We start from the raw sequence: 11386 nt of genomic DNA, 5'->3' as shown, positions 1-11386 counted from the left end.
CAACAACAGATTATGTCCATCACCTTCTGGGGATGTTCTCTGTAACTATACGTATTCTCCACTGGGTGAGGCAGTATATGCAAAACCTTCAGTTAGCTCTACTCACGTAGAAGGATTTCAAACAAACTTCACTAAAGTCATTTGGATCATGAGAAGTATTGTGGCAGGATTGATTAAAAGAGTACAGTGTCTCTCTCAGAACTATAATGGACAATACTAACAACAGTCTACAGTAGCACAAGCTGGGGAGGGGGCATTTCCTGTCAAAAGGGGGCAAGGTGCATGGTCAGTAAGCGAAAGGAGACTTTGTGGTATATTTACAAAACTGCAGGTTTAGAAAAGTGAAGATGTTGCCTATAGCAACCAATCAGGTTCTAGCTATCATTTATTTAGTACATTCTACAAAATGACAGCTAGAACCTGATTGGTTGCTATAGGCAACATCTTCACTTTTTCAAACCTGCAGTTTAGTAAATATACTCTTTCATATTAATGTTCTGGCAGTTTATCTTTGCATTCCCTCCTATAGGACAAGCATCTCAGGATATTCTCAGTCACCTTCAAAGACCGTCAAGAAGGAACCAGGAGCAAGACGATGAAGGGAGATGTGTCAATATTATGTCCGGATGGAGAGCAATCTGAGGTCTTTCTTGGCACTTATCATGGCAGGCATGGAGAACATCTTAGCAGATTATCTCAATCCAAGGCAGGTTCATCCAGGAGAATGGACTCTGCATAAAGAGGTTTCAGTTACTAACATTGAAGTTCGGTCTTCCTTAAATAGATCAAATGGTGACAAACCAGTACAATATGGTAGTTAAATTTTTCTTTCAACATAAAGATCTAGAAATAGAAAGAAGCCCTGGGCTTTTCAACTTGGATATTGTCACAAACTGCAGCAACCTTAGCACAAAATCCAGTCAGAAGCAACTTTGTTAGGTTTGCAATTAACGCTAACTAATATAAATGTCTTACCATTAGTTAACTGTCACACACCTTCATGGACCTGACTTCCTGGCTGTGGTGCTGGGGGACTGGGAGCGATGTTCTAGATCCTGATGTTTGGTGACTTTTCACTGCCAGACCAATACTTGCAGACAGCACCGGTGTGCACAGAAAGACCTCTGGTATGGTATCATCGTCAGAGCCAGGCACACCTCAGACACTATATCAACCAAGGCCACTGAGTGCCAGGTAGCAAGATTATTGTGTGCCTTTCACCCGTGTCTAGCATATCTCTGTTTTTGATCCTGACCACAAGTATAGATGTTTCCTGAGATTTTTCCTATTAACACTTGACACCTAACCTTGCATATTACAGTATATCTTATTAAGGGAAGTGATCCCGATTCATGATGCCAATTTTCCAATACTAATTTCAGTTTGAACTATAACAACTAATACCACATACACACTCCACTTGGCCCCTTCCTGGAGGTATTCCTGAGTTGGTGCATTTTACTAATCAGTTACTATAATCCTCATTCAGCCAACAGCCATTGGGGTCCATTGCCTAGAGCATTAGCTGCGCAATTTGTTTTCAGTAATTATTACAGTTATAACTTCCCTCCTTTCCCTCTCATTACTCGCACTCTAAAGAAGATAAAAAAAAGAAATAGCAGAGATAGCAATTCTTCCATTTTGACCATGACACCCATGGTTTGCAGTAAATTGGGAAATGTTCCTAGAACAACTGTGGCCTCTACCTGTACAAATACATTAGGGGTCAATACAGAGAGCTTTCATGGGAACTTTTTACCCCAAGGACCATACACAGGACACGTGGTCATCCCCTAAGGTTAGAGGAGAGGAAATTTCACAACCAGCAAAGGAAGGGGTTCTTTACAGTAAGGGCAGTCAAGATATGGAATTCATTGCCAGGGAAGGTTGTGATGGCAGATTCAATAGATATGTTTAAGAAAGGGTTAGACAAATTTTTAGTGGAAAGGTGTATCCAGGGATATGACCGTTAATTTAAAATGAAGGATAGTAGTGGATATAGGGTAAAAATAGGACTGCAATATTTAGTCTGGGGGGATTTTCACAATTGAAACAGATAAGTGCAGGATCGCAGGAGATCCAAAATAGGTTGAACTTGATGGACTGGTGTCTTTTTTCAACCTCATCAACTATGTTACTATGTTACTATGTTACCTCTTCATCCAGGTCTCCGACACCAGGGCACCATACTTTATACAAATCTGGAAGGCTATCTTTGGTATGGGAATTAAGCAGTAACAGTTGAGATGTAAAGGAGTCTCAGCTAAAGTAACTGACATAATCTGCTATTTAGAGGTAAAGGAATTAATAGTAAATATAATATGCTTCTTTTTCATATGTTGCTGGATTACCAATACAACAAAACTATACCCCTCCACAAGTATGGAGAAATGGGCTGCATATGCATATTGTGCAGCCCTACGTGTCAGATTATGAACCTTTAGGCTGCACTTTCCATGCTGCTCCATCGCCCATCACCTGTCTATGAGAAGGTGAAAAATATATATAACTTTCCCCCATATAGTTCAGGGAATATTTCTTGCTCTTTTCTTATTATAACATTCTGCACTGTAACTACACACTTCATCTGGCAATTTTCAGAAAGTGTTTATAGTTTTGACTATACATATATAACTGTATATTTATATCTATATATATATATTGGACAAAAAGAAAGATATATAAATGCCTAGTGGCGTGTGTGAAAAAAAACAAACAAGCTGCAGCGCCACCTGCTGGGCAGAGTTATACACTGACCTATATATTTCTTGAAGGAGAAGTGACAGTTAGGAGTGGTTGGTGGTTGCCGGGGATGACAGTGGGGAGTTTTTAACACCTTAAGTAGCTTGATGAAGGATGTGGCGATGAAGATGAAGGATGAGGTGATGGAGAAAAATGATGAGGTGGTGACATGTGGACAAAACCACGTTAAAAAAGGGCGCTTGCGTCGGGAAGTAACGCTCTTCCCCTGAGGAGGCCTGGGCTAGGCCCAAATGCATGACAAGAACCTTTTTAACACCTTAAGTAGCTTGATTTGACTAGAATGCATGAGTATCATGCACGAGTTAACTTGTAAAGATATATAGTCCCAGTTCCATAATCAAGCCCCAAACTGTCTTTCAAGATAAAACACCAATTTCACTATCTTGCTTGCAAGCGGCTGCCACGTTGCAGATTGCCAGATGGTAAGTCCGGGAAACAAATCTATAAAGGAAAGAAGGCAGGGCGCCTCATAGTGTAGTATTATAGGGACCAGAGACCTATAAACATGGTGATAATAAATATGCGTACCAAATAATAACTTTCCAATAAACGTATCAGATTTTGGTCCTCCCACCTGTCTTCAGGATGTCTTCAAGGATCTCAAAATGTGTACCAGGAACAGAAAAATTAAAGAAACCAGTAATAGCGCAGTACCTTAATAAACCTTATTTTGCACCCAGTGATGTGTTTACTTATGACCAAAAGGAAAAACAACTTGAATAGATAAAATCTGTATTGACCAACAATGTGTAAAATCTGAAAACCAACACAAATAACAACCGTGATGCCAATGATCGGTGCTTCTTATCACACCGCTTATCTGTCACCGGTCCTGATGACTGCCCTCTAGACTTAGATTCCATGAGCAATAAAGTGAAATATAGCATATAGTGTAGTAAGTAGTAAAAAAAATATTTATTTTATATAAATTACAAATTATGCACTTACAAAAATAGAAAACAATGCGCTGTTAGCCATTGCAATGGATTACAATTGTGGTCCCCCACCGATGTAGGAATAATCACTATCCCACAGCTTGATGTATCGATAGTAGTTCCAATGGGCTTCACACATACAGCGATTTTGTAGATATTAGGTGTATCATCTCAACGTGTTTCGTCTTTTCAAATATAAAGAATTCATCATGCCTCACAGCACTGTGGTCATGAGTTCGATTCCCGACCATGGCCTTATCTGTGTGGAATTTGTATGTTCTCCCCGTGTTTGCGTGGGTTTCCTCCAGGTGCTCCGGTTTCCTCCCACACTCTAAAAACATACTGTTAGGTTAATTGGCTGCTATCAAATTGACCCTAGTCTCTCTCTCTCTGTCTGTGTGTGTGTGTGTGTATGTATGTTAGGGAATTTAGACTGTAAGCTCCAATGGGGCAGGGACTGATGTGAATCAGTTCTCTGTACAGCGCTGCGGAATAAGTAGCGGTATATAAATAACTGGTGATGATATATATATATATATATATATATATATATATATATATATATTGTGGAGAAGGTAACCACAATAGGCACTATACAGCAGGGAAAGGTACAGCCAGGTTTAATGATCCTGCTGGTACCTGGAGAAAGGAGCATATACACAGGTGCACGAATGGGTGTCATTGCTGTATGTGTGTGTCTGTATAAAGGATTGTGGGAACTGGTGGGTGGTGCTTCCGATGCTGGCAAGCAGTCGGACGATAGTGAGGGGCTGTGGTCATAGTTAGCTTGTCAGGAAGCCGTGGACTTTACTGTTTATGTTATGCTGTTTATGCTGTTTTATGCTGAAATAAAACAGCTACTGCTTAAGAAGCCTGGACTGAGGAGTCTCTTATTTGGTGATTTCTATAAAATATATATATATATATATATATATATATATATATATATATATATATATATGTGGCTGGATTCCCCAAGGTGCTGAACAAGTTATTTACAGGTTATTGTTCATGTCGACATGATAGCATTTGCTGTAGATCTGTCAGCTGCACATTCATGCTGTGAATTTCGCATTAGAAAACGGGTAGACTGTGGCCATAAAGGGATGCTCATGCTCAGCAATAATACTCAGGAGGGCTGTGACATTTAAGCAATGCTAAATTGATATTAAGGAGTTTAATGTGTGTCAAGAAAACATCCCCACACCATTACTCCACTACTAGCTTGCACTGTTGACAATGCAAGATGAATTCATGTTGTTTACGCCAAATTCTGGCCACACCATCAGTAGAAATTGATATTAGTCAGACCAGACAACGTTTTTTTCCAATCTTCAGCTGTCCAGTTTTGGTGAGCCTGTGCCCATAATAAAGTAGCCTTAGTTTCCTGTTCTTAACAGACAGGAGTGGAACCGAGTGAGGTCTTCTAATGCTGGGGTCCATCCACTTCAAGGTTCGACGTACTGCAGATTCGGAGATGCTCTACTGTATACCACTGTCATAATGCATAGTTATTTTTGGTACTGTCACCTTCCAGTCAGCTTGAACCAGTCTGGCAATTCTCCACTGACCTCTCTCATTAACAAGGCATTTTCCTCTAGAGAGCTACTGCTCACTGCATGTTTTTTGTTTATTTACACCATTCCCTGTAAATTGTAGAACAGCGCTGGGCAACAGGTGGCACTGTGATCTCCCTCTTTCCTCTGTGTGGACCCTTTGAAGACTGTGTGCCTATCACTCTTCTAGAGAATGTTGTATGTGAAAATCCCAGGAGATCAGCAGTTTGTAATATACTGAAACCACTGTATCTGGCACCAACAATTATTTCACTGTCAAAGTCACTTAGATCACACTTGCTGCCTATTCTGGTGCTTGGTCTGATCAAATACTGAACCTCTTGATCATGTCTGCACGACTTTTTGCATCGAGTTGCTGCCACGTGATTGGCTGATTAGATATATGCAGTAACAAGATGGTGTACAGATGTACATGATAAAGTTGTCACTAAGTGTCTGTCTGTCTGTGTGTGTGTGTATTTATGTATATGTATATATGTATATGTATATATATATATATATATATATATATATATATATATATATATATATATATATGTGTATGTATGGATAGATAGATAGATAGATATTATGGAGATATAACATCCTTATGTTTTTTGTATGAGGATTGTGACGATTATGTAGTATATCTAATGATTGATTGTTATTTTCTGTTGAATTCATGTATGACAGTGTGAATAATTTATGTAACCTTTCAAAGTATGTTTTGCTGACTGACCTAAGTGACCTGTGCAATTGACCAAGAGTTTTTTTAAATTAGCCAGACTCCGGGATTTATAAGCATCTCAGAGGAGTTTGAAGCCCCAAGGTTGTAAACCAACTAGCCACTCAAGCAGAAGCAGAAGTGAGACATCCTCTGAGGTGCCAAACGTATATCTTAGTGATAGATAATTTACTTCAAAAGCTCTGTGTCGTTTTGGAAACCGTTTTGGCAATCTGACTTAATTGAAAATGTAATTCCTAAGGTGGGGGATGAAGAACCTTTAAGAAGTTTAAAATCTTCTGCTTTAGACATTACAGTGTTCATTTTCATTGAGGGGACCTATGCCTAGGTCAGAAATGTGCCATCATCTCATCATGTACTCCTCACACACCATATCTTAGCTAGTTAATTAGTGATTCTGGCATTAGTTCCTATTTTATTTCTGAAACTTATTTGTGCAACTTATTTTGTGTGTCTTGTTATTAACTGTTTTGTTACTAAGCCTTGGAAATATTTTTCGTATTAAAATAAATTTAATCTAGCATATTCTCCGTGATCCTTTGTGAACTTACGTAGCCAAGTAAGGCTCGTGCTGCAGGTAAGTGTGAAATAAGGTGACTCCAGTCACGGCCAGCTGTTCAGATTGCTGTACCCGAGACAGGCTGGGCGTTTGTGACAAGGATGATTTCCCATTTTTAACAAGTTTAAACACAACACAAACAATGATGGCATTATTAAACTCATATATGTTAGAATCTTCAATGTGTCTGTAAAATTAGCCAACATGTTGTTATACTGTCCGATAATGGCATCAATATATTGTTTTGGGTTAAAGTAAAAATAATAAGAAATAATTGATATTTATTGATTACATTGTTAATCATCTCTCATTGTATATTTATACTATTCTGTTACATTATTATTATATTTTTGTTAAGAGATGTATCTGGGGTTATAGAAAAATCTACTTTTTTTAATTAAATAATGTCTTACATACCTCTCCTAATTCTCCTTCAGATGCACCTATGTCCATGGCTGTCTGCAATTAATATCACTCCACTGTCTTTGAAGTTGGAATACAGCTGTAGGGTTGCAGTTTTATGCTACATAACCCTGTAGGCTCTCCTCTTTGTGGCATTGCTGGCAGGTTCCTGCCAACAAGGTACCTGTTCATATATTTCACTAACAGGAAACGTTTGTTGCTCTCATGCTTGCTACTAAATTAAAATTTTTAACAAATGGCTGAGATGCATCACAATGGGGTGTGATCAATTAGCCTGAATTAGTATGTGTACCTGTTTTCTCATTTCCTTCTTTGTTTTTAGAGTCCTAAGGCTGGGTACACACTATAGGGTTTTCAGCTGATTTTCAGGCCAATCACAGGATAAACAATTGTTTGGCCAGATGTTGAATTAATGTGTATCCTCCAACTATGAACAATTATCGTTCCAAAGCACATGGTATTGTTTGATTTGATTTTGTAAATGGACTAAAAATGTTGGTCATCAATGGAACGATGTCCTTCCAATCCTGCAGTGTGTATGCACTCACGATTAGGATCTCCATAGAGTTTACAGAACAGATAGTTATTACAGATGAAGAGCACAGGTCTGAAGGTAAATCATGTAAACCGTGTATAGCGTGTGCACAGGAATCGGCATGCTGATCGGGACTTTCAGTCATTGGTAAAATTGTTAACGATATCGCATCGGGAGAAATTTTCTGAAGTGTGTACCCAGCCTAAGTAGTTCATGTCAGAAATATACATCATACCCCATGTCTCTCAAATTTCAATGTTTCTCTTTAAAGCTACATAAGCAGAGTTGTTACTTTTAACACATGTTATTTGTAAAAAAAAATGTTATAAGATACTAGTGGTCACTTTTGTAATATTTGAAACGCCTGAACCTTGCTATCAAGGACACAAATGCCCATAGCTGTGTCGGCTTTTGTATCAGATGCCTGTGTCACTAACAACATTTTATGTATTATGCCTAATTTGTAAGATTGTAGCATTTAGGAATCATTGATGTTCAATATTTGCTGCATCTGTTTGTTATAATTTCCATCTCCTTCTTTTTGATCAATGTAACGTGTTTTCATGATGTTTCTATTTTTTGCCCCAAATATATTAGAAAAGTATTGTAACAATGTATTTCCTTTAGTGGCGCAGTGCGCCTGCTGTGTATCATTGGTAATGTATTGGGCTCTGAGGTATCTGAGGTAGTATGTCATTTTGGACAAAGGAAATCACATGTTAAGTAAATATTTGGTCTGAGAGTGACCAACACATTCTTTTAGCTTGAATGCCAATCAGCAGTCGTCATTCTATGTATCCTGTGTATTAGATATAGGGAAAATGTCTGAATAATTAATGAATCACTATCAGCAATTACCCAAACAGAAGGGGCTAGCTATTGCTGCTGGTCGTTATCATCATTGCGTGTATCTGTAGCAGCCCTCCAGCAACCACAGGCGCTATACATCCTGATACAAGATATGTATCTGCATCCAGATCTGCATCAGTTGTAACTATATGAACAGACCCCTACTGAACTTGTATACCCCACCTTGCCTTAGTGCTGCACCTGATAAGGTTAAATGTTATTTTTTTCCAACCATAAGGCACAAGAGAAATGGCTGCAAATCAGCTTACTATAAATTGTCTAATATTTATTAAAAAATGTTTGAGCCTCCTTTAACCCTTTAACATGGTCTTCTATGCTTGGCGAGTAGGCACTTTTCTTCTCTACCGCTGGACTGGAATCAGGCTGTCATTAACAGCCTCTATGAGTAGCATGCTCTGGAATCGTTTCATTCGGGATCCTGGTACACAATATGTAAAACATAGCGCTCAATATGAATACTATGCTCCCCAATGCGGAACTATATGAGAATTTCATCTGAGCATTAAGGTTACGTACACATTGGTGTTTGCAATGCATCTTTTATTGCATGTTAAAATGCAAGTAAAAATGTATATAAACCATATTGGGCCTGATTCATTACGGAAAGTAAGGCGAATAAATTAGTACGTTTTCTCCTGGACAAAACCATGTTACAATGCAAGAGGTGCAAATTAGTTTATTATTTTGCACATAAGTTAAATACTGGATTTTTTTCATGTAGCACACAAATACTTGATATATATTATTTGTACACTGAAATTTAAAGTTGATCTAGAACATGCCTTATTCCAACTATAAATCTGCCATCACATTTTAAATTTTCCTCCCTCTCCAATGCAACATGGTTTTGCCAAGATGCAAAGTTACTAATTTTTTTGCTTTCCGTTCCTTAATGAATCAGGCCCATTGTGTTTATGTGTTCTGTATGCATCTAGATCATACTTGCCAACAGGCCTTTTGGCTAAGATCAAGTGCAGTTGTGGCAGAGCTGCACTTGGTCCTCTGGCCAGGGGCTGGGATTGCTGCTTTGAAAGCCTGGGACAAATGTGCCTCTGGGAGTGGCGACCCCGGGGGTGCCAAAAAATCACAGGTCAGCAGCACCTTGAAATAGATACAATGTGATTATGTTGGCACCCACGCACTTTTGACCACTTTCTTTTAAGCACTCGCTCTATTCTTTGCCCCGGCCTTATGGCTGGGCGAGAAAATTTTTATACCAAGCCCAGCCATTAGGCTGGGGCCGTATCCACTCGGCACTATTTATTTTTCTTCACATTTGTCACTTTTTCTTTTGTGTTCACGTTTCCGGATTTTATTGGGTACGGGTAGGCCCTTTTGGGCTCCTGTCCCCGAGACGATCTAGGCCCTTAGGCTCCAGCCTCCCTGAACACCCACGTTGGTCCTCCCCTTAGGGGGTGGACTAGTTGTTAAGCCCTGGGTGAAGCTTCGGTGGATCCCAGGGGCTAAAGGGACCCCCCTAGCCTCGCAGCGAAGGGGGTCTGAAGACCCTTGCCCCCTAAGGGACCTTTTTGGTTCCGGGGGTCGGGGACCAGGGCCCTTTCTTTTTAAAGAAGGGGCCAGTACCGTACCCCATGTGCACTTTTTTATGGTTACACCTTTTTTGGGCACTTTGGGTTTTTGATTGCACGTTCCCAGGCTTTCAATAAAAAAAAAAATAAATACTTGCCAACAGGCAGGTGGCATCTGGGTGCAGGGCTCTGAGAATCGCATCATTGGCCCTGCCCCCTACATGGGCTAGCCATTTTGACCTATAACAACAGGGGGCGGGCCACGATGACGCATGAATTGTGTCATTAAGCCCCACCCCTTCAATTTAACTTATCGAACTGGCTGGGATCCGGGAGGCTGCCCTGCTTTCCCGGGGGGGACACACAGAAATTCGGGAGTCTCCCGGAATGTCCCGAAGACAACTAAGATCTAGATGCATTTAATCTGCTTTTTTTTAAACATGCATCAAGTTATTTTGTTGAAGCTAAACGCAAGTAGGGAAAACATGGGTAAACATGTTTTATCTGCATTGCATTGCATTTACAATTGGCTTCCAGTGAGATGAAGGTAATCTTTCAGCTGTGTTGACATTGCTTAAGATGGATTTAACGGAACAAGGAGTGTTAAAGAAACACACATAAAAATATAAATATGTATCATGTCATTTGGTACAATTATTTTTATTTTCACATACATGTACATGTGCTTAATGTGTTAGAAACGCACCTTCAATGCAGAATTTTAACACCAGTGGGTATGTAACTTAAGGCAATTAAAGTATGTAATATTAGGCAACTAATGGGTTAAATAAGGGACATGTTAGAGATGAGAGGGTAGACAGTTGGACACTGAGCTTAAAAATATCTATTTTGGTTGTGTTAAAGAAGAGGTTGGTAGCAGCAAAGCATTGATGTGTAGCCTAAAATTACAGAAAGGACTACAGAGATGTAAGTGTAGCTTATACCGGCAATTAACAGTGGAAAAAAGTCATGGGACCTCCTTGTAATTGCTCTGTATACAGTCATGATTTATATTTGCTGGGGCTGGTTAATAGTTAGGCTCTATGAGTACGACACAATTAATCACACTTAAATAATGTATTAAGTTTGATTCCTTGTTACTGTACAGTTTAATGTATGTTTATGCAACATTTTGAGCGTGTGCAGTCATGGTTAGCTATTGTGCAATTAGAGCTACAGGGAGTGACATTATTCACACTGCAAGCAAAGACATGGCATGGTAATTATTAACAAACATGTTACATTTATTCTATGCTCTTCAAACCTATACTCTGTAAGGCGTTTACCCAATGGAATTCAATGCTGTGTTTCACTTGTAATGCCTACAAATGCATGTAAAATAAAATTCATTTTTATTATATATGTCCATACTCATTTGTGTTCTTACTTGTGTCTGTATATGCTTCCTTTGCTCCTCAGCTTTTTGGACAATAATTCTTCCATTTCTGTGCATTTAAAGCATGTCACTGCA

The sequence above is a fragment of the Mixophyes fleayi genome, chromosome 5, assembly GCF_038048845.1.
Source record: "Mixophyes fleayi isolate aMixFle1 chromosome 5, aMixFle1.hap1, whole genome shotgun sequence".
Taxonomy (NCBI): domain Eukaryota; kingdom Metazoa; phylum Chordata; class Amphibia; order Anura; family Limnodynastidae; genus Mixophyes; species Mixophyes fleayi.
The sequence above is the reverse complement of the archived record's forward strand: the minus strand, read 5'-3'. Positions refer to the sequence as shown.